Genomic DNA, 24,862 nt, shown 5'->3' on the forward strand with positions numbered 1-24,862 from the left:
CGTGGTCAGGGAGGTGACCAAGAACCCAATGACCACTGACAGAACTACAGAGTTCCTTGGTGGAGATGAGAGAACCTGCCGGAAGGACAACAGACTCTGCAGCACTTCACAAATCTCGGCTTTATGTGAGATTGGGCAGACGGAAGCAACTACTGAGAAAATGGCACATTACAGCACGCCTGGAGATGCAAAAAGGTGCGCGAAAGACTCTGAGAGCATGAGGCAAAAGATTCTGTTGTCTGATGAGACGAAAATTGAACTCTTTAGCCTGAATGCAAAATGCTACGTCTGGTGAAAACCAAGCACAGCTCATCACCCATCTAACACCATCCCTACCGAGAAGCATGGTGGTGGCAGCATCATGCTATGGAGATGCTTTACAGCGACAGGCACTGGAAGAGTTGGAAGGATAGAAGAAGCAAAGAATGGAGCCAAATACAGACAAATCCTTGAGGAGAACCGGCTTCAGAGTGCAAAAGATGTTAGACTTTTAGACTTCAGAGTGCAAAAAAGGACAATGACCCCAATGACAATGATGTCATAGCAAAAGGGTTGAATATTTATTGACTCGACATCGCGGCTTTTCATTCTTAAGTAGTTTGTAAAAGTTTCTAAAAACAAAAATTCCACTTTGACATTATGGGGTATTATGTGTCGATCAGTGACAAAAAAAAATCTCAATTAAACCATTTTAAATTCAGGCTGTAACACAACAAAATGTGAAAAAGTCAAAAGGTGTGAATACTTTCTGAAGGCACTGTAAGGGTTCAAATGCATTTTTAAATGGTTTAAATGCTTTTATAGGAAGAAGAAGCATTTATATAATGAAGATTCAGTTTTAATTATTTTCAAAAGATTTTGAAGGAAGAAGCATTTTCTGCAATGATAAAAGGATAGATGTGTAGAAAGTAGAGGTATGAGGCAGAATAATGTCATGTCCGAGTGAAAGACCTGTACGTGGAGCGACCCTGAACCAGAATCTACCTACACATGGAGCAACCCCGAACCGGAATCGACCTACACATGGAGCAACCCCGAACCGGAATCGACCTACACATGGAGCAACCCCGAACAGGAATCGACCTACACGTGGACCAACCCTGAACCAGAATTGACCTGCACATGGAGCAAGCCCGAACCGGATTTGACCTGCACATGGAGTGACACCGAACCGGATTTCACCTGCACATGGAGTGACCCCGAACCAGAATCGACTTGCATGTGGAATAACCCCGAACTAGAATCGACTTGCAGGTGGAATGACGCCGAACTGGAATCGACCTGCATGTGGAGTGACTCCGAAACCTGCAGCAACCTGTAGAGCGACCCCGAACCGGAATCGACCTGCACAGTGCACATGGAGCGACCCAGAACCGGAATCGACCTACACATGGAGTGACCTCGAACAGAATTTACTTATACATGGAGCAACCCCAAACCGGAATTGACCTGCACATGGAGTGACCCCGAACCGGAATCAACTTGCATGTGGAATGACCCCAAACCGGAATCGACCTATACATGGAGCAACCCCGAACCAGAATCGACTTGCATGTGGAATGACCCCGAACCGGAATCGACCTATACATGGAGCAACCCCGAACCGGAATCGTCCTGCATGTGGAGTGACCCCGAACTCTACAGCAACCTGTAGTGCGACCCGGACCACAATCGACCTGCACATGGAGTGACCCCGCACCGGAATCGTCCTGCATGTGGAGCGACCCCAAACCGGAATCGACCTGCACGGATTTGACCCTCAACCAGAATATGCCTGCATGTTGAGCAACTCTGAACCGGAATCGACCTGCACGTGGAGTGACCCCGAACCCAGCAGCCACCTGTAGAGCGACCCGGACTGGAATCGACCTGCACATGGAGCGACCCCAAACCCTGCAGCAACATGTAGAGCAACCCCGAACTGGAATCGACCTGCATGTGGAGCAACCCCAAACCAGAATCAACCTGCAGGGATTTGACCCTGAACCGGAATCCGCTTGCATGTTGAGCAACTCTGAACCGGAATCGACCTGCACATGGAGCGACCCTGAACTCTGCAACAACCTGTAGAGCGACCCGGACCGGAATCGACCTGCACATGGAGTGCCCTCGAACTCGGATCGTCCTGCACAGATTCGACCCTGAACCGGAATCAGCCTGCATGTTGAGCATCTCTGAACTGGAATCGGCCTGCACGTGGTGCGACCCCGAACCCTGCAGCAACCTGTAGAGCGACCCAGACCGGAATTGACCTGCAAATGGAGTGACCCCGAACCAGAATCGTCTTGCACGTGGAGCGACCCCAAACCCTACAGCAACCTGCAGAGCGAACCCGAACCGGAATCGACCTGCACATGGAGCGACCCAGAACCGGAATTGACCTGCATGTGGAGCGACCCCAAACCGGAATCGACCTGCATGGATTTGACCCTGAACTGGAATCGGCCTGCAAGTTGAGCAACTCTGAACCAGAATCGACCTGCACGTAGAGCGACCCCAAACCGGAATCGACCTGCACGGATTTGACCCTGAACCGGAATCGGCCTGCAAGTTGAGCAACTCTGATCCAGAATCGACCTGCACGTGGAGCGACCCTGAACCCTGCAGCAACCTGAGGAGCGAGCCCAAACTTTCTGGTTGGGCACCCTCTGCTCTTTCCATGCTTTGTTCCTCAACCTCTACCCTCGCCAGGTTCCTGCAGGATGCATACGGTCCACGACCAACCCCCTTCTGGTGGATTTCCTTTAATCCAGGACGACTGTTCACCTACATGCATTTGTTCTTCTTTTTCCAACCTGTGGAACCAGCTTCCACATTCTGTTGAATCTCACTCTTACCTGCATGTCTTCAAGTCAGCTGTTCACCACCATCTCAGATCATCCCCAATCCAAAACCATCTTTTCTACCCTCATTAACCCCTAACTGCCCACCCCCATCCTATCCTCAAGCCCTCCTCCTTCCAAATCTCCAAATGCCCAGTATAGACCAGGAATTGGGCCTTGCCTCCATTTTGACTGAATAAGTCATCTAGCAAAATTAATTGGATAGTTGAAATTTTTTGAAGAGCCCCGTGTTCCAACGACCCCCATGGTCTCCTCCAGGCCACTTACATTATGTGAACAAAATGGCGGAGCTTTTGAACTCCCCTGTCCTTCAATTCCCTTCCCTACAGTTTACCTCCTATATATCCCCTATATAACCCCAAACAACTTCTCCTTTTCCACACTCCCCTCCCTTATCCTCATCCTTTGTCGTCTTCACAATCAAAGCCCACGTTCCCAATCCCAATTGTACCAAATAGTAGATGGCCCTACAGCTGATCTTGTTGAATATAATAACTTTGCGTTTTAATTCAAAATCCTTGAAAAAGACAAGTACGGTGAAGTTTCAAACACCTCACGTTTCCTTCGGCTTGACCTAGATGGAATGTTGATTTGTGATGCGAATGTTGGGAATGAAGCGCAATGACCCTGGAGCGTACAAGTTGCAAGGAAACTTGGCGGAAACCTCGAAAAGGACAAGGAAGGTTCGCTTGTCCTCGTCCTTGTCTCTCGACGCTACATGTCTGACAGTTGGAAATGATTAGAAGCCCTGAATAAACTGCTCCTTGCTATCCTCGCATTGCCAAGATCCATCTAGTCCCTGTTTTTCCAGTGCCGGTCACTGGTGGGAGGGAAGGAATCCCTGAGTGTGTTTTTCCAGACACTGAATCTGCTGTAGGGCCACCGACATGGGGGCATGAGGAGGGAGAATCATGGTGGTTTGGCTTCGTCTCACGTGGCTTCCCAGACGGCCTTCGGATGGCAAAGCTCCGCAACTACTGTGGTCGCTCGACGTTCTGCGGAAGGATTAGAGCTGGCCAGAACCTCCTCACAAGAACACTTTTCCTTTCTATACACAGGTCCACCTGCTTACAACAAAAGCTACCCTTGCTCAATAATTGAGCCAAAATGGGACGTTTATTTGATCTACCTTTTGCAGACTTGTCCAGCCAACACCTCTGTCTAGATCATAAAGGTGTTCTGTGACCTTTGCTTCGGGTTCTGGGAAAATTGGGAAAATACATAATGAAAACTGACAGCCTTGACCGTTGTACTTTTGATCTAAAAAAAAAAAATCAGCATCTAACCTTTGATTGGTGAAGCAATTCTGTGTCCCAATATGCAAGTTCTTAAAATGTCAGGTCGATCGGATGAAAATCGATTTTATGCAACCTTGGCCTTTAACCTTTTGATCTTAAAAAACATTCGGCTTCTAACCTTTGATTGGTGAACCAATTCTGTGTCCCAATATGCAAGTTCTTAAAATTTCAGGTTAATCGTATGAAAAATGACGATTTTACGTGACGCTGACCTTTGACCTTTTGACCAAATTGTTAATTTGCCTTCTCCATATTCTCAAAATGAAGCTTTGTTGACAATTTGATGAGAAAACAACTGGTAAAAACGTTACAGCCCGGATAGACACAGACAGACACAGTGATTGCAAAACCCTGTTTCCCGAAGAGTGGGGGACAGTCTAACTTTTCTCAAAAAAAAAATATATACATATATATATATTGTTACAGACGCGGCTTTAGATGTTATATTGACCGAGCGGTGGTGTATTTAACCGCGTCCGAACAGTTACTCCCCGATTAAAACCCGATTCCACCCGACGTTGACCAGATCGCCCCACAGATATTCAATCGGGAAATCCCTAAAGCGACCGAAAGAGAATGAAAAAAAAGAAGAAGAAGAATACGGAGGAAGAACAGATTTATTATACACACACAAGCAATGGATGGAAGAAGCAGTAACACAGCGAATCGTTAACTTACACTATTCATTTTTACTTAGCCCCAAGACAACGAGCAGGACAGGACGTTCGCACTTACACAGGGGATAATGCAGGCAGGTAGGGCTTGAGGTGGATTGCTTGATAGGGAGGCAAAGTCGGGAGGCCGCAGCTCGCAATTCCTCGCGGTTTTGGCGGGAAACCCTCCGTCGTGTATCCGCTGCGGTAGACGTCACGCGCTGGTTCGGCACACCTGCTCCTCTTCTTGGGGTGGAGCCGTCTCCCTCCTTTCAGCGCGTCTCTCCAAAGCTGGTTTCCTTGCCGAGTACCTCTCCTCTTTGGCTTGGAGCGTTTCGCATCTCACCGCTCCTTTTGGTGCAGCCTCTTTGCTCATCTCCCAGGGTCATCTCCTAAAGCAGTCCCTTACAGTCGCTTTTATCACCTCGAGCGAAATCAAGCCGCCGACTCCGAGGGCACGCCTACCGGGTCGCTCACCGCGGTGTTGATTGGCTGTTAGGGCTGGTTCACTCCTTCCCTCTTATGACGAGGTGGAGACACGCCTTTCTTCCCCAACCCTACCTCGTGGCCAATGGTGGTTGAAGAAAACCGCCCAAAATGCGGAAGGCAATTGGAAGGGAGGTTTTGGGGAAATTGGAAGGGCCTACGCTTATTTTGTTCGATACAATGCAAAGTCGATCTAGTGGGAAACACATATTTAGCCTACATGGAATAAGGAAATACACTATTTAAAAGATATATCGTGACCTGCGTGTAAGTTTCATGGAATTAACTAGGACGGCTGCGACCATTATTTACATTACGAGGATGTTACCATACTTTTGTAACGTTCACATTGTAACGTTTCCACATTCGTTACACTGCACCCTCCTTTCTTCAGGCCCGTGCTCGGGCCTATTAAACTTTAACTTAGTGTGACACGTAGGTGTAATTCCCTCTACAATTAACCTGACCCTGAGTGTGACAATTTTAAAACACAAATAAGTATGTCCCCCTATTGCATTGCACCCTGTCTAACAGACTCAAGCCCACAGCTAACCGAATTACGGAATTATTCTCAAACTATACATTTACGGTGGGGAGCATTATTTACAATGACGTGATTTCTTATTTACAACGCAACCCAGGACCTGTGTTTTTTTCTTCTTTTTTTCTTTTTAGGGAACAAGAGAAAGAAATTCCTGTTGGGAGGGAGGAGACAGCATGCATTGCATCGATGCACCAGTACCAATACCACCAAAGCACCCAAAAGCACCAAAAGCACCACAAAGCACCAAAAGCACCACTCGGTGCGCAGTCACCATGGTTCTTAATAAACACAACAAAACAACTGGTGGTGGTCTTCTCTTTCTCTGCTGGGCCGATGTTCTTCCCGACGTCTTCTGGCTTCATGCGGCCTACTTGGAAATATAAAAAAAAGCACAACTTGTGTTCGTTTTTTATTTAGGGCCTCAGGGGCCAACTAAAGGTGGTCCACCTGTTTGGCATAGGTGCCACCTTACCGAGGTCCGCAAGCAAGATTCCCTGGCCACTATGGCCGGTCTCCAACAGAGGTGCCCTGCCCCAGAACCTGGGGTCCATCAAGTGGTACTTGGCCGCAGAACAGCGGTCCATACAGTGGTACATCAACGCAATGCATGCTGGTTCTGGGAATCTCGGGTGCACAATGGCCACCTCACGCACGCTCCCATCGGCACCCAATGGCGCACAGGTCATGTGGGAGACAAAAGAAAGACAATTGAGCGAGGGGTAAGGTCACAAGGGTACACGTCAATAAGGCAATGCAAGGTGAAATGCGTACGGAGGGCGAAGTGAGAAAGCTCGTCCCTACCGTACGTCACCCCCCGGTCACCTACCCTACCCTTGCCCTTGCCCTTACCCCATATGTACAAAATCTACACATTACCAATTCGTCACTACTGTCACGTCTTCCCCATATTTCCCCTATACCAAATTCGTCACCACAATCCCTCTACTTCAAAATTTGCCATCACCAATTCATCATCAATCCTCATAAGGAGGGAGAGATGGAATTACGCACAATGTCACACCCACGTCATGATGCGTCTCACAATCCAAACATTTGCATCATAAAAAATAATCAAAACATGGCATGGTGTGGAGTACCTGTCACCTCAGGTGAGTGGATGCAGATGGTGCGAGGAGATCCTTCATCCTAACTATCCTCTAAATGACTTTAACACACTTTACACTACCCGGGGTCTCTCCCTGCCAATCCATTGGCCAACTTACACTATGGGTTCTAAAAACCAATTCCCATTGACCAAACTGTGGTGCCTCTCAATTTGGGGTCTCACTCCCCCGATTCATCTCACGGTGCTCTCGCACAATTTCTGGGCTGCGACGTCTAGCTCTCCCAACAGGTCTACCCACCTGCATACCTCCACCACTGTAGTTGCCACCCGAGCTTACCTAGCTCCTCACCCTAACCTAACTAACTGGGGACAGCCCCTCTACTGGCTCTGTCACCCCATGGTGCCCTCTGGCACTGGGCTACCCGGGTCCGTCCTCCGGATCCTCGGGCCCCATCCACAACAACTACTACCGGCTCCCAGAGCCCACCTGCGGCCTCACCTGGCCGACATCCTCACAGTGGTGGAGTGCCCAAACCAACTACACACACTAACAGGCTACATGCCCAGCCATTTCCACAACACTAATGCACCCATCCACATACCATTCTGCCACCCGCACCACAGATGCCAATATCCAACCACAATTTACCTGTACCCTCTACCTAACACTTACACTACCCGCCCCGGGTATCCGTGATGGGGGTCCACTCTTCCCCCATTCACACCTTCGCACCATCCACTCCACTCCACAATTTCCACCATTCTCACTCCACGACCATCCATTCCACTACTCCAGATATTCCACACTACCATTTATTCCACACAGCCACATACACCTGTTGTTGCACACCTGTGCCCTCACACCTGGTGCCACCTGCACCCTCCTTTCTTCCTGGACCATTTGGTCAACACAACACGCAATCACCACTACTCCCTCATACACTGCTCCACACACCTGTTCAGTTGCACACCTGTGCAATCACACCTGTTCCATTCTCACCTGTTCAATCCTCACACACACGGCATCATCTCAGCTAACTACTCCCCTCTGAAACTTGCGCTTCCCAGTCGTCCCTTTAAACTATTGCGCTCCCACGTCATTATAATCCACACTAATCTACCTGCGTCCCCACTACAGGTATCAGTCACTAACTAAACTTAACGTTACCTAATGTCATCTTCGCTAGGGCCCTATCAATATCCTAACCCACCCGGGCTAGTTTTCACTGCCACCCCATAAACTATTGCGCATTTGCCCCCACCTGTGAGGGATGGTGGATTTGCCATCCCACCACATCGGGGGTCTCTCACTATCAATTTTGTTCGTCCAGATTCCAACCAATTCAAAAATTTTCCATTTACTGCCAATTCTACCCACCTTTCGAAATTTCGTATCAATTCACTATCACTATTACCATCACCCGTCTACTTATTACATCCTCTCGGTGCGCCAATTCACGTCTACAGCCCGGCTTCGTACAGCCGAGCAATGAATGCGGATTCTTTTGTGCCGGCGGCTGGATGCGTCCCGCATTCGGGGCAGGGGCGGGGGCTTACCCGGGCCGAGATCCCACGCACCACCTCGGCGTGGAGCCATCCAATGTCCCGATCTCGACCTGCCGGCACGTCTCAACAAAACGTGGTCGCCATGACGACCCTTCCTATCCAGCTGCCCGCTCCGCCTAGTGGAGCCTGGACGCGGCCGTTCAAAGCGAGGCACAGCGTGGAGCGCGTACGGCGGTTCTTTCGAAACCGCCGTGGTTCGGATCCCCGCTGGTCCTCGCGGCACGCGAAGCTGCCCGACGCGCACCGAGGGCCCGATTCGGCTATAAGTCGCCCTAACCGCTAAACCGGTTACCGTCGACGCTTCACCTGGACGCTTACATGCATACGCTACCCCTTTCTTGCTCATACATGCAGCTGTTCCCATTCTCCTCGTACCTTTCCTTACACACCTCGGTACACTCATTCCGCTCGCCGACTTGGTCACACACCCGACCACCGAACACTTTGGCACACATTCGTTGGTCGCACACCTCTTCGCGCCCCCTCCTCGGTCACTTCCTCTGTGACAATCACAGGTGTGCTCTCATTCGCACACCCAACCACGTGCCTCACTACCAACTCAAATGTGCCTTCCCACACACGCTCTACCATTCCAGGTGTGCATCCTTCCATTCCAGGTGTACATCCTCGCTCACCTGTCATAACCAACTCACGCTCCGTTTCTCTCTCACTACTCTCACCTCCATTCTTGACCGCGCACTCACCCTTACTCTCGACAGCACACTCTTTCCTCATGCACCCGTCCGTTACACACCTTTCTCGCGCATCCTCTCGTGCACACTTTTTCGTTACTTCCTCCGTAACACTCACCACACCGCGCTTCCCTGTGCTCCCTCGCACACGCGCTACGACCGGCTCACTCCTGACGGCACACTCACTCCTTGGCGTGCACTTTTTCCTCACACACCCCATGGTCGGACATTCTCGCACACCTCTTTTTTCGCACACCAGACCTGTCGCACACTTCACCAACGGCCTTTCACGAACATCCGGATCCAAAGCAACCCCCAAGCCGACTGAAGCTTTCCTCACATCATATACATTGCCACTCACCTCCGTACTTCGTCGTCGCACCTCCTCTGCCACCTGCAAACTTTTTATTTGGTTAGTGAGCACCTCATCATGATTTGAACACAGACCTTGTACATATTCCATTACCTCCTCCTGGATTTCTCTCTTAGTTTCTGTCCGTCCCTTCTTAATTTCACTCACCTCTTCTTCCACTTCCTCTAGTTTTTGTTTAACCTCTTTTATTTCTCGGTGCGTCTCCTCAAGTTCGTCCTCTAGGGCAGGGGTCAGGAACCTTTTTGACTGGGAGAGCCATAAAAGCCAAATATTTCTAAATATATTTCATTGAGAGCCATATAGTATTTTTAACGTATAATAAATTAAATATGTCTTACTTTTAATGCGACTTCTGGTGCTGCATGGTTTTGCTGATGGCCTTGTAGTCTGGTTCATACGTGGTGAGGTTGAGCTTCATGCAGGTGTTGAGGCTTCCATCAGTTAAACGTGAGCGTAGGTTGGTCTTAATGTTCCTCATATGCGAGAATGACTGCTCACATGCATATGTAGAGCCAAACATGGTCAACACGGCAATACTCACACGCTGCATTGTGTGGTATGTCACAGGAAGCTCGTTCCAAGTTTTAAGAATCAGCTGGTCTTCAGGTTGAAGATTTTTCATTTCTGTCCACTTGTGTTCCCTCGCCAGCTCTGCTTGCTGTCGCGCAAGACTTTCCAACTCTCCATTAAGTGACTTGAACTTACTCATCCACATGTCTGATGCCTTCAGGTCAGCAACTTCCAGCTCAAAGTCTCCGATAGAGACCCCGGGGATGCATGTCAGGTCGATTTTGTCCACTGCACACTCATGTGGATGAGTGATGAACTTGAAAAGACCAGTGCGCGCATGAAATTCTCCAAAACGTGCTTTGAATGACTGCAGGAGATTGGACGTAAAGCCAGCTAGCTGCTGGAGATCCAGATGTTGAGTGGAGTCACTTGCTAAGCATGCATCTCTAAATTGTTGCAGTCTTTCAAAGTACAGAAGACGACCTGTTTCAATGTCCCTGAGAAAGACTTACAGCTTGCTTTCAAATGCAAACACTGCTTGTTGAAGGGATGAGATTGTATTTCCAATACCTTGCATTTTCACATTGAGCTGGTTCAGATGGCCAGTTATGTCCACGAGATAGTGAAACTGCAGGAGCCAGTCAGTGTTGTCTAGCTCAGGATGCTTGACGCCTTTCATTTCAAGAAAAGTCCGGATTTCACTCAGGCAAGCTGCAAAACGGCTGAGCACCTTCCCCCTTGACAACCAACGCACGTTGCTGTGTAAAAGCAGACCGGGATAATGATTCCCAACTTCTTCTAACAGAGCTTTAAACTGGCGATCATTTAAAGCTCGGGCAACAATAAAGTTGACCACTCGAATGACCAGCGACATCACCTCACCAAGCTCCTGGCCACACGTCTGAGCGCAAAGCGCCTCCTGGTGCAGGATGCAATGAAAACTTAGGATGGCTCTCTTTTCATGTTCACGGAGAAGCGCTACAAATCCTTTGTTCTTCCCCAACATACAGGGTGCACCATCAGTACAGACAGAAATAAGTTTATCCATCGATAGTTTTTTTTCTTTAGCAAACTCCATGAAAGACGTGAATAAATCCTCTCCTCTTGTTGTCCCTTTCATTGGCAAAACAGCCAAGCTTTCCTCACGCAGTGTGTCACCTGCAGCATACCTGGCAATTATACTGCACTGAGATAGATGGCTAACATCTGTTGACTCATCTAACGCAAGAGAAAAGTATGTCCCAGCGTTTATGTCCTTAATTTGTGTTTCCTCGACTTGATTTGCCATCATGATGCTACGATCGTGCACAGTTCTTGCTGACAGGGGCATGTCTTTTATTCGTTTGATTATCTTGTCTTTATTTGGGAAGTCATCAAACAGTTCATTGGCCACATCAAGCATGAATGTTTTGGCATACTCGCCATCTGTGAATGGCTTTCCATTCCTTACTATTGCCAAAGCACCCGCAAAGCTAGCGGAATTCCCGTCACCTTGCTTGGTCCACACACGTAGTTGCTGCTGACTCGCCTGCACTCTCCACTGTAGCTCCTCGCATGCCCTTTTCCTGCTGTCCCCCGCTGGATATTTCGATGCAAATGAAGCATGGTGCGTATCGAAGTGCCGCTTTATATTTGACCATTTCATCGATGCAATTTTATCATTGCATATTAGACATACCGCAGATCCTGCTCTCTCACCAAATGCAAATTCCTCTGTCCACGCAGCCTGGAATGCACGGTAATCATCGTCTTTTTTTCTTTTTGCCATCTTTTCCGTTACAAGGGTTGAAGCGGATAAACTAGTTGGCTATCTGATAAAATTGATTTCTTCACCTTTACAATGACGCGGACATGCTCGCGAGCCATTGGTTCCCGACCCGACCCACGGGTGACCCGTGAGCCGTGAAATTTATCTTCAAAACTAATTTCTGGTTACTTTAAAATGACACAGTATTATTAAGAAATATCACAAGTATTTTAAAATCAGTTCCAAACTGATTTTTTATTTTTTATTTTTTTTTTTCAACTCAAAATTGTCTGGGAGCCATATGCCGTCACCGGAAGAGCCATATATGGCTCGCGAGCCATAGGTTCCCGACCGCTGCTCTAGGGCTACCGTGACCGTCTCTATGTGCATCCTCACCTGCCGGTCCTTTGTCTCCATTATCTCTGTCACCTCGTCCACCCTCATTGTCAGTTCCTCCCGTACCATCTGACATTGCCTCTGTGTCGCTATTAATTCGTTTTTAATTTCTTTTTGTGTCGCCTTTAACCCTCCGAGTACTGCAGTGTTCCTTTGAACCTGCTCCACTAATTTCGTTTGTCCCTCTGTCAGCTGTTCCACCTCCTCCGTCAGATCTTCTATTCCCCCTTGTAACTTAGCCGTATTATTTCTCACCTCTTTCTCCATACGCTTCTCCCCTCGCTTTACCTCCTCGCGTAGCCCCGAAACCTCCTCACTTACCCCTCGTCGTATTTCCTCCATCTCTTTTGTAGATGCCACCCTCATCTGTCCCAATTCATCCCTCTGAGCATCCAGTTTGGTTTCTACCCCGATTTTCACCTCCTCTATCTGCTCTCCCATTTGTTTGATTTCCCTGGCAGATTGTTCCCCTATTTCCCGCAATTTGTCCTCCATCCTATTTTCTAACCCCATTAACCCATTTTTCACCCCCTCTAACTGATTCTCCTGGGCAGCCATTCTGTTTTCCACCCCCGTTAACCCATTCTTTACCTCTTTTATCCCGTTGTCTAACCCCTCAAATTTCTTGTCTAATCCCTCACCGGTACCCCTCGCTTCGCCCCTCATTACTCCCAATTGCTCACTCTGAGCATCCATCCGGTTCCCCATTACCCCCATTTGGTTTCCCATTACCCCCATTTGGCCCCCTATCCTGTTTTCCATCCCTTTGAAATTATCGTCTGTTTTTACCATAAAGGCCATCATCTGTTTCATAAACAGGTCCAAATTCATTGGCATCTCTGGCTCGGCTGCCGCGACCACGGCCGCGGCTAAATTTGGTGCCGCTACACCCACGTGCGCGAGGACGCCATTTCGTGCGCCTGATACCCCCTCAACCACACCTTCTTTACTCTCCTCCACCCTTTCCTCCACATACATTTCCCCGAGGTCCTGGGTCGATTCCACCCTGTCTATCTCTCCCACCGACATCCGATCGCCTTGATTGTCCATGGCGCGATCTCAAAATTCGGGTTTTGCTTTATAAAACAAAATAAATTTCGGCAGCTTGTAATTTTGAGCGCGTTAAGCGTGCTTCGGGTCCGATTTCGGGTCCGATCTCCCTCCTCGACACCAATTGTTACTCTAATAGTACAATTGGTGTTCCAAAATTTGGGCCTAACAAATTTAGTCCCAGGTCCGAATCCAACTCCTCGACACCAATTGTTACAGACGCGGCTTTAGATGTTATATTGACCGAGCGGTGGTGTATTTAACCGCGTCCGAACAGTTACTCCCCGATTAAAACCCGATTCCACCCGACGTTGACCAGATCGCCCCACAGATATTCAATCGGGAAATCTCTAAAGCGACCGAAAGAGAATGAAAAAGAAGAAGAAGAAGAATACGGAGGAAGAACAGATTTATTATACACACACAAGCAATGGATGGAAGAAGCAGTAACACAGCGAATCGTTAACTTACACTATTCATTTTTACTTAGCCCCAAGACAACGAGCAGGACAGGACGTTCGCACTTACACAGGGGATAATGCAGGCAGGTAGGGCTTGAGGTGGATTGCTTGATAGGGAGGCAAAGTCGGGAGGCCGCAGCTCGCAATTCCTCGCGGTTTTGGCGGGAAACCCTCCGTCGTGTATCCGCTGCGGTAGACGTCACGCGCTGGTTCGGCACACCTGCTCCTCTTCTTGGGGTGGAGCCGTCTCCCTCCTTTCAGCGCGTCTCTCCAAAGCTGGTTTCCTTGCCGAGTACCTCTCCTCTTTGGCTTGGAGCGTTTCGCATCTCACCGCTCCTTTTGGTGCAGCCTCTTTGCTCATCTCCCAGGGTCATCTCCTAAAGCAGTCCCTTACAGTCGCTTTTATCACCTCGAGCGAAATCAAGCCGCCGACTCCGAGGGCACGCCTACCGGGTCGCTCACCGCGGTGTTGATTGGCTGTTAGGGCTGGTTCACTCCTTCCCTCTTATGACGAGGTGGAGACACGCCTTTCTTCCCCAACCCTACCTCGTGGCCAATGGTGGTTGAAGAAAACCGCCCAAAATGCGGAAGGCAATTGGAAGGGAGGTTTTGGGGAAATTGGAAGGGCCTACGCTTATTTTGTTCGATACAATGCAAAGTCGATCTAGTGGGAAACACATATCTAGCCTACATGGAATAAGGAAATACACTATTTAAAAGATATATCGTGACCTGCGTGTAAGTTTCATGGAATTAACTAGGACGGCTGCGACCATTATTTACATTACGAGGATGTTACCATACTTTTGTAACGTTCACATTGTAACGTTTCCACATTCGTTACACTATATATATATATATATATATATATATATATATATATATATATATATATATATATATATATATATATATATATATATATATTGTAGTGAAATCGTATTCGTACTAATGCTGAACCCAGGTGATGATCGTTGCTCGCTGACACCGCTAGGGGCGCGGCTGCGGTCGGTGCTCAGGGGGACTTCTCCTGTGACATGTTACATCTAGTGGACTCGCTAACGGTACACCTGCATAGAATATTAAGCTTGCTTGCATTGAATGTTATGGATGGACCCATGTGATGCCAAACCTTATTCCTATTGCATTTCCTGTATTACAGAATGATGTCATGGTCTTAATGGAATTAAACCACCAGATGGACTAAAGTTGTGGACCCGACTGGTTTTTCACAACACTTAATTCCATTAACGATCTACCGACATGGCGGGCAACAAGACGCTGGTGGTCACACCATTCTGCGCCGACCCGCAAGCCTCGGATGGTGGATTGCAACTGAAGCACTGGCTCAAAACGTTGGAGAATAATTTCGCTGAGCCTGAGACCGAGCCGACGGCTGTCGCGAAGCTAGCAACGCTTCACTCCAAAATCGACTACAAGGTGTACAATAGCATCGCACAATGCGCGACGTACGACCTCGCGATTGCGGAGCTCAAACGATTGTACATAAAGGAAAAGAGCCCGGTGTATGCTCGGCACTTGCTACTAACGCGACGCCAGCAACCCAACGAGCCGATGGATCACTATGCCCAGGAGCTCCGGCAACTCTTGCTGGACAGCACCGGGAGCCACGGACTCACGAGCAGGCTCAGGATGACCTTCTCCTAGACACCTATGTCACTGGGGTCTCCTCTCAGGACCTAAGGCTCAAACTCCTGGAGAAGACCGACCTGACCTTCGCTGCGGCACTCGAGCAAGGAAAGGTACACACTGAAGCGCGGTTGCAGTCGAACATCTATGATCGCACGCGCCTCTTGGCGGGAACCTCGCTCCACGCACGGCCGGAGAGTGCTACCGCCGAGGGAGCAGAACTGCTCGCGGAACTCCAGGATGCTCCGGAGGAGGATCCGGTCCTGATGGCTGCCGCAACGGCCAGACCCAAAGCCTTACGTGGAGCCACCTGCTATTTCTGTGGGGGACAACGTCATTCCCGGGCCATGTGTCCGGCTCAGGACGCCATATGCCATTTGTGCTCGCAAAAGGGGCACTACGCGAAAGTGTGCCGGAAAACCCACGTGGCTCGCGGCCGCGCGCGACCTTGAATGGGCTCATTGCGGAGCCTACGTGCCGAGCTCGGAACATGGCGCCTTACCCGGCTTTGAAGGACAGGGCCCCTCTTCGCGGGCCCCTGGTTGCTCAATCGACCTTGGCGAGAGTCACCAAACAGCCACAACAGTCTCATCCTCGATCGGGCATGGCACATGCATCCTTGACCAGACTCCGGGCCACGCGAGGGGCTTTGGAGCCTCGCCAAACCCCAGCGGTACGTTCTTGTCATGTCTCTCAAGAGCGTACGGCGTCCACTGGCGGCGACACGAGTTCGGTACCAACTACGGTGGCCCTCACGCGTCAAACGCCGATTTCGAATACTACGGAGGCCTATACCCGTCAAAATCGTCAAACGGCGATTTCGAATACTACGGAGGCCTATACCCGTCAAAATCGTCAAACGGCGATTTCGAATACTACGGAGGCCCATACACATCAAACGGCGATTTTGAATCGCAAAACACCGGAATGCATGGGAAAGCTCTCTGATGGCTTTAACGGATTCCCCATGGACAACGAATACTCCGGAAACGACCGCAAAACTGCAGATTGCATGGGAACACACCCTGACAACTTATACGAGACTCCACGGGCACCCTCTGACGCCCGGAAAACTGCCGCTGGCATAGGATCCGCCCGCGAGGCTCGGCCGACCCACTCGGGAGGTTCGGTCCCACTCCCAGCAGGCTCGTTCGGCCTGGCTCAAGCCCTTATTCCCCTCATGGTCGAAGGCCATTGTGTGCGGGCCTTGGTGGATACAGGGTCTACGGATAGTTTTATCGACCAGCGACTAGTGCACAGGCATGGTTGGTAGGTCCTGAGGTCTACGAGACGGATCTTCATGGCTTCCCAGGGACTTCGACAGCACGAAGGGGGAATGCCGATTGAAACTCGTGATAAAGGGACGGGTTTTCCCAGATGTACACCTTATGGTCTTATCTGCTTTATGTGCTGATATTCTGTTAGGACACGATTTTCTTCAGCGACATGGACGTCTGGAAATGGAGTTTGGTGGGCCTGACACGCTTGTTGTGGGGGCTGACTCGCTTGCTGTGTGTGCCCTAGCGAAAATGGAAATCCAGCCGCTTTCGCTGTTCCCCAATCTAACCTCTGACTGTACCCCTGTCGCGGTAAAATCACGGCGCTACTCTCGAGCAGACATGCAATTCATTGCGGACGAAACGGCTCAGCTCTTGAAAGACGGTATCATAGAACCTAGCCGGTCGCCGTGGCGAGCCCAGGTCTTGGTGGTGCGAAGCGATGCACACCGCAGACGCATGGTAATCGACTATTCCCATACGATTAACCGCTTTACTCAGCTGGATGCCTACCCCCTTCCGGGGACGGACGCGCTGGTGCGACAGGTGGCCCAGTACTCGGTCTACAGCACTCTCGATCTCCGTAGTGCGTACCATCAGATCCCCATCTCTAGGGCAGATCGTATCTATACCGCATTTGAGTCGGGGCAATGGTTGTACCAGTTTACTCGATTGCCTTTTGGGGTAACGAATGGGGTCTCCTGTTTCCAGAGGGCCATGGATGACCTCATTGCGAGGGAGAACTTAACCGATGTTTTCGTCTACCTAGACAATCTTACGGTTTGTGGGTATGACCAAGGGCACCATGATGCTAATCTGACGCGCTTCCTCGAGGTCGCGCAGAGGTATCACTTAACCATGAACGAGGATAAGTGTCAATACTCTCTACGCAAGATAGATCTTCTGGGGTACACTGTGACCCATGGCTCTGTCGCTCCGGATAAGGAGCGTCTGCGACCTTTGCTCGACATGGCCCCTCCCTGCGATCGGGCGTCCCTGAAGCGCGCCCTCGGGCTATTCGCCCATTACTCCAAATGGGTCCAAAATTTATTCATGAAACTTCGCCCCCTTGTGGCCTGCGACACATTCCCTCTGCGTCCGGCCGCATTGGCGGCCTTTGGAGGCCTTAAGGCCGACATCGCCAGTGCCGCTGTGGCGACGATCGACAAGAGCGGATCTTTCGTCCTCGAAAGTGATGCCTCGGATCAGGCCATCACGGCGACCCTCTCCCAAGGAGGGCATCTGGTGGCTTGCTTTTCACGGACTCTTACCTCCGCTGAGCGGAGACATTCGTCTGTCGAAAAGGAAGCGTATGCGATCGTCGAGTCTATTCGGCGATGGCGCCCGTACTTACTCGGGCGATGTTTCCAAATCATCACGGACCAGCAAAGTGTTGCGTTCATGTACGACACATTACACGCCCAGCGCATTAAGAATGAGAAAATCACTCGCTGGCGTATAGAGCTTGCCGACTTCTGCTACACTATCAAATACCGCCCGGGGAAGGATAACCAGGCCGCCGACGCCTTATCGAGACCGGCTGCGTGCGCGGGTATCGCCACTTTGGAGGGCCTATGCGTGCTGCATGCCACTGCGGGGCATCCGGGCGTAATGCGTTTCGCTCATTTTGTGCGGCGTGGCAATCTACCATACTCGATTGACGATATCCGCCCGTATCTGTCGCGACTGCGCTATATGCGCGGAAATCAAACCGCGTTTCTATAACCCACCCATGGGGACTCTGGTTAGGGCTAGGAGGCCGTGGGAATGCTTGGCGATGGATTTCAAGGGCCCATTGCCAGTGTCGAGTAACTCTCGCTATCTGCTCACTATCGTCGATGAGTACTCGTGATTCCCCTTCGCTTATACGTGCGTGGACATGACTGCTGCCACGGTAATGCGATGCTTACAGAACTTGTTCTCTATGTTCGGGTACCCGGCCTATGTGCATACCGACCGGGGTGCGGTCTTCTTGTCTCAGGAGGTGCGAGGCTATCTACTCCAAAATAACATCGCTTCTAGTTACACCGCGCCGTACAGACCCCCAGGCGAATGGGCAGATCGAACGCTTCAACGGGATTATATGGAGGGCCGTCATGCTCAACCTCCGGACCCTCGGCCGGGGCCTCGATAAATAGGCTTGGTCGCTACCTGCGGCGTTGAACTCGATCAGGGCTCTACTGTGCACGGCCACCAACCAGACTCCCCACGAGCGACTTTTCCACCACCCCAGGAGCACGGGGTGTATACGGTCTTTACCCAGTTGGCTCGCTGAGCCCGGGCCGGCCTACCTCAAACGGGCGGTTCGCACGAGCAAGTACGACCCCTTAGTGGACAAAGTGCAGATACTCCAGGCTAATCCTGAGCATGCTCGTGTGATGACGGCTGATGGACGTGAGACCACTGTCTCCGTACGGCATCTTGCCCCATGTGGGATCGCCGACCCTTGTAGGGAATCGGACGAACCGATCGAACCAATCTATGAGACTATGGACTCTTCCGACTCTCCCGTCGCTGAAAGTCTGCCGACCCTCCCCTCGCCGCATCTACCCGTGCCCGAAGGCTTGGCGGTACCCCCTTCGTCACCTGACTCCGGTAGCTCCTCCGACGCCGGAGTCTCTTGGATACGCGATGCCGTACCCGGGGACTTTCGGACACGTGCTGGCAGAGAAATTCGCCGCCCGGACCGGTATGGTTGGGTCGACTGATACCATGTTCCACACCCTGTTAATGCTGACGCTCGCTCGATTCTAGCCGCTCTGCAGTATAATTCTAATGGTGGGAGAATGTAGTGAAATCGTATTCGTACTAATGCTGAACCCAGGTGATGATCGTTGCTCACTGACACCGCTAGGGGCGTGGCTATAAGATCCGCTGCGGTCGGTGCTCAGGGGGACTTCTCCTGTGACATGTTACATCTAGTGGACTCGCTAACGGTACGCCTGCATAGAATATTAAGCTTGCTTGCATTGAATGTTATGGATGGACCCATGTGATGCCAAACCTTATTCCTATTGCATTTCCTGTATTACAGAATGATGTCATGGTCTTAATGGAATTAAACCACCAGATGACTAAAGTTGTGGACCCGACTGGTTTTTTCACAACATATATATATATATATATATATATATATATATATATATATATATATATATATATATATATATATATATATATATACATAGCGAAATAAGGCAAACATACATTGGTACTACATGTATTTACTCAAGCACATCCCAATGCTACAGATATTGTCTCAATGCAATGCTCATAACCCGCCACTGCCAGGGATCGAAGTGGTCACTCCAGTTGGCTTGGATGCCCGAAAACTTCTGCGAACGCTCCACTTGTGGAGATCGAAGGAATCACCTTGGCCTCTGTATCCACCGTTCTACCGCGACGCTCAATGAGCGAGACAAAAGCTCCTGACAAATTGAATCTGTAAAGTTGTTTTTAGCCCGCTCATCAAGAGACGAGGTTTTGCAATCGGCTTTTATGTCTGTCTGTCTGTGTTTTGTCATCAAAGTTTCAACAAAGCCCTATTATGATAATATGGAGAAGACAAGTTAATAGTTTTGCCAAAAGGTCAAAACTTCAAAGGTCAAAGGTCAGCATCACATAAAATCATCTATTTACAGCCATTTTTTTGTATACAAGATGGAATCTCGTGTAAGAGCTAACATTAATCACAAAAAAACATAAACGGACACATAAAACATAATAAAGGGAGCGGGAGACAACATGGGGAGAGAGAGGGAAGCACACAAGTACAACAGCAGAAAACAGGGACATCTGGAGATCTGTGGGCGGGGGCGGGAGAGGGCTTGGGGGAAGGAGGCACGAGAAGGAGGGGATGGGGGGGGTGAGGTATAAAACATGGACACTGCTCGGATCTCTGACTGAAATTTGACCTGAAATTTCAATTTACCATTAGAGTTATGTCATCAAATTTTCAACAAAGCTTTATTATGAGAATAGGGAGAAGTCAAATTAATAATTTTGTCAAAAGGTCAAAGGTCAGCATCACAAAATTGTCAATTTTCATCCGATTGACCTGAAATTTTAAGCATTTGCATATTGGGTCACATATTTAATTCACCAATTAAAAGCTAAAAGCTGGTTATCTTTTTCAACCAAAAGGTCAAGGCTGCATAATATCGTCAATTTTTTTAAACTGTTTTCGTCATGTTTAGCATACAGAAGAGGAAGAAGAAGAAGATGAAGAAGAAGAAGAAGATGACGAAGAAGAAGAAGAAGAAGAAGAAGACTTGTGAATACAAATACACGTGGATGGGTTTTTCATTTTCAGATGCTTTCTCGTTTTTCTCTGTGTTCTATTTTTGCCTTGACACATACAGGGGCAGAACAATCCCCATGTCTGCTTACTGAGCAGGTCAGTCTACCTGAGGTCCATTTGTTTTTATTTACACACATATTTCTACAATATTTTGAAATATTGCTCTTCATGTATTGGCCTTGGTAATTTGGACTTCAATGGATGATGTCATGTATGGACGTGCAAACGTTTTCTCGTGTTCAAACGGGTCTCTTTCCGTTTCCGGGTGTCACGTCACAGTGCAGATTGTGCGGACGTGAAACGGCCTCGTATGCTGAGAGTTGATAAATGTCCGACAATCGATCGTTGTCTGTCGAGTTACATTACAGATTTACATTCTTTACAGATTTGGTGTGAGTCGACTCTTCTGTTTATGAAGGTTTTTTTTTTTCTATCAGCCAATATGGCTGCCAGACCACGTGAGCGATGACATCATAAATTTGTATTCTCTAATATAATTGTTTAGATCATGGTCAATAAATTTCAAACAGATCAGTCTAAGTGTTGTCCCCGTCGAATAATGATGTCATAATTAAGGCACCAATGACATCATCATTAACAACACTTATTTCCCTTGCAGAGTTCTTTACAATGAGCTACGTTTCAATTTTTTCCATGGAGCGGTTTCGGAGATATGGAGGTGCAACGTTTTTTTTTTTTTTTTTTTTTTTTTTTTTTTTTTTGTATACAAGATCGAGGCTCGTGAAAGAGCGAACATTAATCACACAGAAAGACAAACAGACACATAAAACAAATAACATCGGGAGCGGTAGACAAGATGGGGAGAGAGGGGGAAGGACACAAACACAACATTTGAGAGCAGGGACCGAGAGACATGGAGACATCGAGAGATCTGTGGGAGGGAGAGGGCTTTGGGGGGGAGGCATGTGAAGGGGGGGAGGCATGTGAAGGGGGGGGGGGTGGGAGAGGTATAAACATATGGACACTGCCAGGATTTCCAGGAAATAAGTTGGAATTTCAAACAAGGTGGATCTGGGGTGAATTAGTGGGGGTAGAAAAGATCAAGGTTATGGATGGGGGAAGATAAGAGATGGTGGTGAACAGCTGTTTTAAAGACCTGGAGGGAGGAGAGGGATTGAAGGGAGTGTGGGAGTTTGTTCCACAGGCGGGAGAAAAGAGGAATGAAAGAGTGAAGGTGAGCAGAGAGCCGAGATTTCGGCAGTTTAACCATCAGAGGGTTGCTGGCAGATCTTGTGCGACCTGTAGGAATATTTGGGGGACAGAGCACAGAGAGAGCTGGGGGAGCAAGGCCGGAGAGGAGTCGGTAGAAGACAGAAAGACCACCTACCTGCCTGCGGTGAGTGAGTGAAAGGCCCTCAGAGATAGCTTCATCGCGGGAGATTCCAATGATTTTGAAAGCTTTGGATTCAACAGCGTGAAGCCGAGCCAGGTGTGAGGCAGGAGCACCAGCCCATAGGGGAGAACAGTATTCCATAGAGCTGCGGATGAAAGCCTTGTATGTGGTGAGGAGCTCAGGTGTGCCGAGGAAGGACTTCGCACGACGGAGGATGCCCAGTCGGCGACTGGCTTTGGAGGCCAGCTTGGAAATGTGGTTTTCCCAAGAAAGATCATGGCAGATAGTGAGACCCAAAAGCTTGAGTGACAGAACTTCTTGGAGAGGATTGTTGAGAAAGTAGATGGGAGGGTTGTCCAGTCGATCTTTTCGGAGAGACATAGTAAGAGAGTGAGATTTGGCAGGATTGAAAGACATGTTCCACTTGTTTGACCAGTCTGTGATTTTGTCCAGGTCTTCAGAGAGTGAGGAGGCTGCAGACTGCCGATCTGAGGGAAGAGGAATGGAGCGGCAGAGAGTGGAGTCATCAGCAAAGAGATAGAGAGGATTTTCCAGAGAGTCAGAGAGATCATTGATAAAGACCAGAAAAAGCACAGGGCCCAGCACACTTCCTTGGGGAACTCCAGCCTGAACAGGAAGGGGAGATGAGAGAAATCCATTCAGGGCCACACGTTGACTACGACCAGAGAGGAAGTCCGCAAGCCATGCATGGAGATTTCCATGGATACCATAGGAGGAGAGTTTGGTGAGCAGAGCTGGGTGCCAGACCGTATCAAAGGCTCTTGATATGTCAAGGGAGACAGCTCTGATTTCCTGTTTGGCATTGAGGACCTCCATCCATTGTTGAGACAGCAGAAGCAGCATGTCCAGAGTAGAGTGACCTGGTCTGAAACCAAATTGATGATCAGAGATCAAGCCATTGGAGAAGAGGAAAGATTTCATATCCGAAGCAATGATGGATTCCATGACTTTGCTGATAATTGGGAGCAGGCTGATTGGTCTGTAGTTGCAAGGATCTGTTTTTGCACCTTTTTTGTGTAAAGCGGTAATGTTAGCTGATTTCCAGGATGCTGGCAGATGACCTTGAGCAAAAGATAGGGTGAAAAGAACAGAGAGAGGGTGAGATAGAGCGGCAGAGCAGGATTTTAGGACCCGTGGGCTGATGCCGTCTGGTCCAGTTGCAGAATCAGAGTCGAGGTTTGACAAAAACTCCTCCACCTTGTCAGGAGAGAAGGACACAGAATCCAGGAGCAGTTGGGTTCGACTGGGAAAGGAGGGAACAGAGAGAGATGGGTTTGGGACTAAGGATTTCGAGGCAAACACAGAGTTGAGGCATTCGGCTTTGTCACGTGCGATGTCAACTGTGTGGCCATTTGAGGTAAGGGAGGGGATGGAGGGGGAACAAACACCAGAAACGGATTTGACCAGACGCCACCAGGATTTGGAGGAAGGAGACAGGTTTGAGAGTTCATTCTTGAGTGAGGAGAGATAGTGCTTCCTGGCACTCCTGAGGGTAGACACACACTTGTTCCGAGCTTGGTGGAAGGAACTGAGATTTCCTTCAGTTGGATTAGCCTTCCAAGAGGCAAAGGCAAGTTGTTTCAGGGCAACTGCCTCACCACAAGATTCAGTGTACCATGGACGGGAGGAAGGGTAAGACAATTGAAGGCGAGATGGGATAAATCTGTGAAATCTGTGTTTTTCAGTTTTTCCGAGATGGCGCCTGTACCACGTGACCTATGACGTCATAATTATCATTAAAATATTATACAGGAGGAGACGCTCAGATAATGAAAATTTTGTGTCCATCAGACCACAGTTGCAGAGAAAAAAATTCATACTGATCGGGAATAAAGCAATATACTTGTCAAATTATGATGTCATAATGAAGGCACCAATGACATCATCATTAACAACACTTATTCCCCTTGTGGAGTTCTTTACAATGAGCTACGTTTAAATTTTTTCCATGGAGTGGTTTCAGAGATATAGAGGTGCAACGTTTTTAGATTTTTCCAAGATGGTGACTTACTCTGTGACCTATGACGTCATAATTATGAACTAGAACGCCACTCAGCAGAGCGCATACTCCCGCCGTGGATCAAGTTGGAATGGTACGATTTCACAAAAGTTTGAGGGAGTAGTTCAGTGACAACACAAGACAAGACAACACAAGGCAGACACTGCACAGATATATATATATATATAGTATATATATATAGAATATATAGAAGATTAAAAACACCTCACAGCCACAAAACACGAAATTAAAAACACCTCACAGCCACAAAACACGAAATTAAAAACACTTCACAGCCACAAAACACGAAATTAAAAACACTTCACAGCCACAAAACATGAAGTTAAAAACACCTCACAGCCACAAAACACGAAATTAAAAACACCTCACAGCCACAAAACACGTAGTTAAAAACACTTCACAGCCACAAAACATGAAATTAAAAACACCTCACAGCCACAAAACATGAAATTAAAAACACCTCACAGCCACAAAACATGAAATTAAAAACACTTCACAGCCACGAAACAAGAAATTAAGAACACTTCACAGCCACGAAACAAGAAATTAAAAACA

Source organism: Myxine glutinosa, chromosome 10 (genome assembly GCF_964187855.1).
Source record: "Myxine glutinosa chromosome 10, kmMyxGlut1.1, whole genome shotgun sequence".
In the NCBI taxonomy this organism is placed as follows: Eukaryota; Metazoa; Chordata; class Myxini; order Myxiniformes; family Myxinidae; genus Myxine; species Myxine glutinosa.